The sequence below is a fragment of the Neoarius graeffei genome, chromosome 26 (assembly GCF_027579695.1).
Source record: "Neoarius graeffei isolate fNeoGra1 chromosome 26, fNeoGra1.pri, whole genome shotgun sequence".
In the NCBI taxonomy this organism is placed as follows: Eukaryota; Metazoa; Chordata; class Actinopteri; order Siluriformes; family Ariidae; genus Neoarius; species Neoarius graeffei.
The window spans coordinates 23,336,247-23,342,246 of record NC_083594.1 but is presented as its reverse complement, the minus strand read 5'-3'; the positions used below and the strand labels follow the sequence as shown (position 1 = coordinate 23,342,246).

The 6,000-nt window shown below is 40.4% G+C and overlaps 1 protein-coding gene across 1 annotated transcript in view; it reads left to right on the top strand.

Moving 5' to 3' along the window:
• Positions 1–4,435: 4,435 nt before the first annotated feature.
• raf1b (Raf-1 proto-oncogene, serine/threonine kinase b) overlaps positions 4,436–6,000 on the top strand; it is a 101,173-nt gene continuing 99,608 nt past the window's right edge. Inside the window, exon 1 of the mRNA XM_060910051.1 lies at positions 4,436–4,522. The gene's annotated coding sequence lies outside the window, so the exon portion shown is untranslated. The remainder of the gene's footprint in view (positions 4,523–6,000) is intronic.

The window sequence follows — 6,000 nt, the reverse complement described above, 5'->3', positions numbered from 1 at the left end:
CTGTTTGATACAATATTAATAGACAGACACATCTCTCACAATACAAACATACACAATTACAGTCTTTCCTTCCCATCTTATGACTCATAATGCTGTTAATGCTTGTCTAGCAGTTTTCCCATTAAGATAAATGCGGTTGCAAATGGAAACTGGATGACATTCAGTTACGACAGCTATAACTTTTTGATTCATATTGTTTGTTAAATATTTATGACGCGCTGTAAGGATTATACAAGTTCTCTTTCTGCACGTATGGGATAGAAGGTCTGGAAATGTTCTGTTGTTTAGTGGTTAGAACCAGGAGGAATAAAATAAGGCTATTTTCTTAGACCTTATTAAAATAAGTATGATATTTGTTTTTACTTAGGTTCAAAAGTCCTATATGTACGTTTTTAATGCATGACATTATTTCCAAGTTATACACGTGACTGTTCAAAAGTTTGGAATCACTCAGAAAATTAAAAAATTTCCATGAAAACTCGTAGTTTTATACATCAACTTGTAAAATGAATAAAAAGATATAGTCGGGACACTGAAATGGTTAGAAATAATGATTTCTGCTTGAAATAGCATTTTAATGTTTCAAAATTTGCTTTCATCAAAGAATCCACCAGTTTCAGCAAGTACAGCCTTGCAGACGTTTAGCTGCCAGTTTGATGCTTCCTGAAGTACCTCCTACTATTTGGATTGGCTTGATGGGCACTGTTTTTTTTTTTTATACCATCCGCTCAAGGTGCTCCCACAACACCTTAATAGTTGCGATCCAGTGATTGCACTGGCCAGTATACGATCAGTTATAACATTAAAACCACCTGCCTAATATTGCATAGGTCCCCCTTGTAAAACAGCTCTGACACGTCAAAGCATGGACTCCACAAGACCTCTGAAGGTGTGCTGTGGTATCTGGTATCAAGCCATGAGCAAGAGATCCCTTAAGTCCTGTAAGTTGAGGTGAGGCCTCCATGGATTGAAACTGTTTGTCCAGCACATCCCACAGATGCTCAATCAGATTGAGATCTGGTGAATTGGAGGCCAAGTCAACACCTTTAACTCTTTGTCATGTTCCTGAACAATTTTTGTAGTGTGGCAGGGCACATTATTCTATTGAAAGAGGCCACTACCTTTAGGGAATACCGCTGCCATGAAGAGGTGTACTTGGTCTGCAACAATGTTTAGGTAGGTGGTACGTGTCAAAGTAACATCCACATGGATGCCAGGACCCAAGGTTTCCCAACAGAACACTGTCCCATGCATCACACTGTCTCTGTTGGCTTGCCTTGTTCCCATAGTGCATCCTAGTGCCATCTCTTTCTCCAGGTAAGCGGTTGTCCATGTGACGTAAAAGAAAACGTCATTCATCAGACAAGGCCCCTTTCTTCCATTGCTCCATGGTCCAGTACTGATGCTCACATGCCTATTGCAGGCACTTTCGGTTGTGGACAGGGATCGACATGGGCACTCTGACCGGTTTGTGCCTAGGCAGCCCCATACATGTGATGCACTGTGTTTTCTGACACCTTTCTGTGTTACGGTAGCTCTGTGCAAACTGTGTTACGGTAGCTCTTCTGTGGGATCAGACCAAACAGGCTAGCCTTCACTCCCCACGTGCATCGATGAGCCTTGGGTGCCCATGACCCTGTTGCTAGTTCACTGGTTGTCCTTCCTTGGACCACTTTTGGTAGGTACTAACCACTGCACCCCACAAGATGTGCCATTTTGGAGATGCTTTGACCCAGTCGTCTAGTGCAGTGTTTCTCAACCACTGGGCCATCTAGTGGGCTGCGAATTTTTTTTCAAGTTGAAGCTAATTTTTACTCATAGTAAGGTACAATTGCTGGGTTGCATCCGAGGTCGCAACTGTCTCATTAAGCTACGGTCACACTACAGCTCACAATTCTTTGCGATGGATTGTTGATGAAAATGAAGCATTTTGGTGGCAATATACACATGAGCTAAAAGTTGTGGTCACACAGTAGGTGAACACTTGACTGTCACGCCTTTGCGTGCTTGAGTCTGGCGTAGCTCGAGCAGCCATGTGCGCTCACTGAGATCGCTGTGCTCACTCTTGGGACTCAGTCATTATGGGAAACACCTGATACTGATTTGAGCGCAAATCAGCACTCACAGATTCAGAAGCTGCTTTCACAGATGCTTTGCGAAGTATTATTATTATTATTACTGTCATGTTTGTTTCTAGCCATGTTTATAATGCTATTTAAATACTCTGCTTTCTGTTTTGCTTTTGTAAAAAAAAAACACTTGGAAGATGGCTCTGGACACTTAATGCATTTATGTCTGAGGACTACAGTTGACTTGCTCACTTTAGGATTGCAGTTGTCATGAACAGTTTTGCACTCAAGTTTCCATCAATGAACAGTTTATAACTTCAACAAAACAGATTTCATGTTAAAACAATAATGAATTTCCTGGTTACACAGTCATACTTTGCGACTATATAAGACACAGTTATAGAAGCGAGTTATCTGTCATCACCCAAATGAGGATGGGTTCCCTTTTGAGTCTGGGTCCTCTCAAGGTTTCTTCCTCATGTCGTCTGAGGGAGTTTTTCCTTGCCACCGTCGCCACAGGCTTGCTCATTGGGGATAGATTAGGGATAAATTAAGGATAAAATTAGCTCGTGTTTAAAGTCTTTAATTCTTTGTAAAGCTGCTTTGCGACAATGTCTGTTGTTAAAAGCGCTATAAAAATAAACTTGACTTGACTTAAATATCACACCTGCTAGTAAACACTCTTCCTGCACTTAGATCCATCTACTGCCATCTATCTTCTAGTGTCCTGATCCCCAGATCTTTCAGCCACATATAAAAAATTGTACGCATCCATGCTCTTCCAGGTTTTCATCTGTTTGTCTGTGAAGAACGATGTCTGCAGCACCAGGTAGTTTAAGATGTCGGGGAACTCAACGGATGGATAATTTTCTAACTCATAGGAAAAATCCTTCTTTGTTAATGTGTAAGGATCTATCCTATTAAGTGGTTTCTATATCCACTTCTTTTGAGTGTACTTCTTGGTTTTAATAGCTTGCTTGTTTTCTGTACACAAACATGGCAATAAGTTCTTGTGTTAATGGACCAGACTCCACTTTTGGATCATTAATCCCTTTTGACTGAGAACGCCTAGCATGCATGGTTTTATGTTGGCATCTGGCACATCCATACAGTTTTAAATACAATACCTACAATTAAAAACAATTTGTTTTTATTGCACTTATTTAATTCCTGGGCTCCTATCGGTAACAGGGAGTGATGTCACATCTCATTAATACACTTTACAATAGATTATTAGAGTCTAATAGAATAAATGAGCCAAAATAATTTTAATGGGCCCCAACTTGTTATAAGTATGAACAGGTGAGCCTCAAAGCAGAAAAGATTGAGAACCCCGGTCTAGTGATCAAAATTTGGCCCTTGTCAAAGTCATTCAGATCCTTGTGCTTTCCCATTTTTCCTGCTTCCAACACATCAACTTTGAGAAGTAACTGTTAAGTTGCTGCCTAATATATCCGATCGCTTTTCAGGCACCATTGTAATGAGATAATGAATGTTATTTATGTCAGTGGTTTTAATGTTATAGCTTTTATATATCTCATCTCATTCTCTAGCCGCTTTATCCTGTTCTACAGGGTCGCAGGCAAGCTGGAGCCTATCCCAGCTGACTACGGGCGAAAGGCGGGGTACACCCTGGACAAGTCGCCAGGTCATCATAGGGCTGACACATAGACACAGACAACCATTCACACTCACATTCACACCTACGGTCAATTTAGAGTCACCAGTTAACCTAACCTGCATGTCTTTGGACTGTGGGGGAAACTGGAGCACCCGGAGGAAACCCACGCGGATACGGGGCTCGAACCCAGACCTTCTTGCTGTGAGGCGACAGCGCTAACCACTACACCACCGTGCCTCCCCCTTTTATATATATATATATATATATATATATATATATATATATATATACACACATATATAAGATAAGTCTTTATTGCCATTGTCACTTTTTCAAAGGTACAACGAAATTGAAGGTGCTGTTGACTCATGAGTTATAAAAAAAAAGCAAATAAAGTATAAAAATAAATAGTAAAGTATACAGAATTGCACTGGTAAAATAGTATAAACAGAATGTAAACATAATTTTATATATAAGATCAATCATTAAAGCCTCCATCATAACTGTGACAGATTTCACAAGATGCTCAGTAAAAATTACCAGCAAATCTCCTTATTAACTGCACAAAGTGTAGAAGAGATTACTGATGTCTTCTTGTAAAAAGCACAGGGTTTCCACATCAACTATTTCATTTGTTTAGTTTATTACTGTTCAGTCAGAAAACACTGTCATGGAGCAGCAACAAACCCCGCCTCCTGCAGCACGATTGGTTCCATGTCTGCAACCACGTGCAAAGCTCAGAGCAGGCAGCCAATCCTAGCACAGGAGCCGAAGTTTAGTTGAATACGGGTGGAAAGAAACAACGCAGCGACAGTTCCCCGACTTTTTCCTGGTGAGTAGTTCACTTGCTTCTGACACGACGATCTCATTAAGAATCAAATGTAACAGGTTTTTATTTCAATCCAGTAATTGCAGCATTGGAAATAAATGTTAAGATAAACGATGCATTTAAGAGGTGCAGTGGGTTTTGGATTGTAGATGTTGCTTTCCGCAGTTGTCTATAATTTACCTGGTAGTGATAAGCGAGCATGCTAAAGTTGGCATACATTTTTGATCGAAGTGCTGCACTGTTTTGGTATTGATCAAAGCAAAACTGACATTTGGAAAATACCAGGAGTCATTTAAATATTGCGTGTATGTTTCCTAGTGATGTTCAGTATGTGTCAATTTACTGATTCGGTTCCTCCGAAGAGTGTCGCTTTAAAGTGAATCGAACTGCAGGTTTGATTCATTTGATTCACCAGCACATTTTAATGGATGCCATTTTATTCCACATTTCAAGCCTGAATAAAATCAGAGGAACAGTATAATTAAACAGTTAAATTTGTTAATATATGCCTCAGTAATGGTTTCTAGGCTTATACTATTCTAAATGACTATTGTGTATTCACAGTGAAAAAAAATCATGATATACAGCACTACAGTATATGCAGTTGTCACACAGTTTTTAATTATATGTTTTAATTATGAAATGCTGTCTTCTTGTTTTTACATCTTTTTCCCACTTCTATGTGGAGCCAATGTGGATCGGTTGAACCGTTTAGGTTGAGGGTTTTGCCTAAAGGCCCAAAGTGGCAGCTTGGCACTGCTGGGGTTTGAACCTGTAACCCAGAGCCTGTACCGCTTATAATTAAACACTTTTTTTTATATTTGGAAATTTAAGAATCTTCTGTAAATTCTGCCTTGACCCCTCATTCTAAACAAATATGTCAGGATAGATATAGATTAGATTAAATAAAACTTTATTGATCCCTTTGGGAGGGTTCCCTCAGGGAAATTAAGATTCCAGCAGCATCATTACAGATAAACAGAGAAAAGAAATAGAGAAAACTTCTAGAAAAATTAAAATAAATGAAGTATTTACATATATAAAAAGAATAAGATATGGGGAAGAGAGGAAGGGGGGGCGTAGGAGAGATATTGCACTTTATATTGCACATTATCCGGTATTGCTTATTGTTAGGCTAGGCTACTGCTTCTTCCCATCCTCTGTCCTCCTGTTACCCCTCCTTCCCCCCCGGAGAGGAGTTGTACAGTCTGATGGCGTGAGGGACAAAGGAGTTTTTGAGTCTGTTCGTCCTGCACTTGGGAAGGAGCACTCTGTCACTGAACAGGCTCCTCTGGTTGCTGATGACGGTGTGCAGAGGGTGACCGGCATCGTCCATGATGTTCAATAGTTTGTCCATAGACCTCTTCTCTGCCACCGTCACCAGAGAGTCCAGCTTCATGCCGACCACAGAGCCGGCCCACCTGATCAGTTTGTCCAGCCTGAATGTGTCCTTCTTGGATGTGCTGCCCCCCCACGGTGTA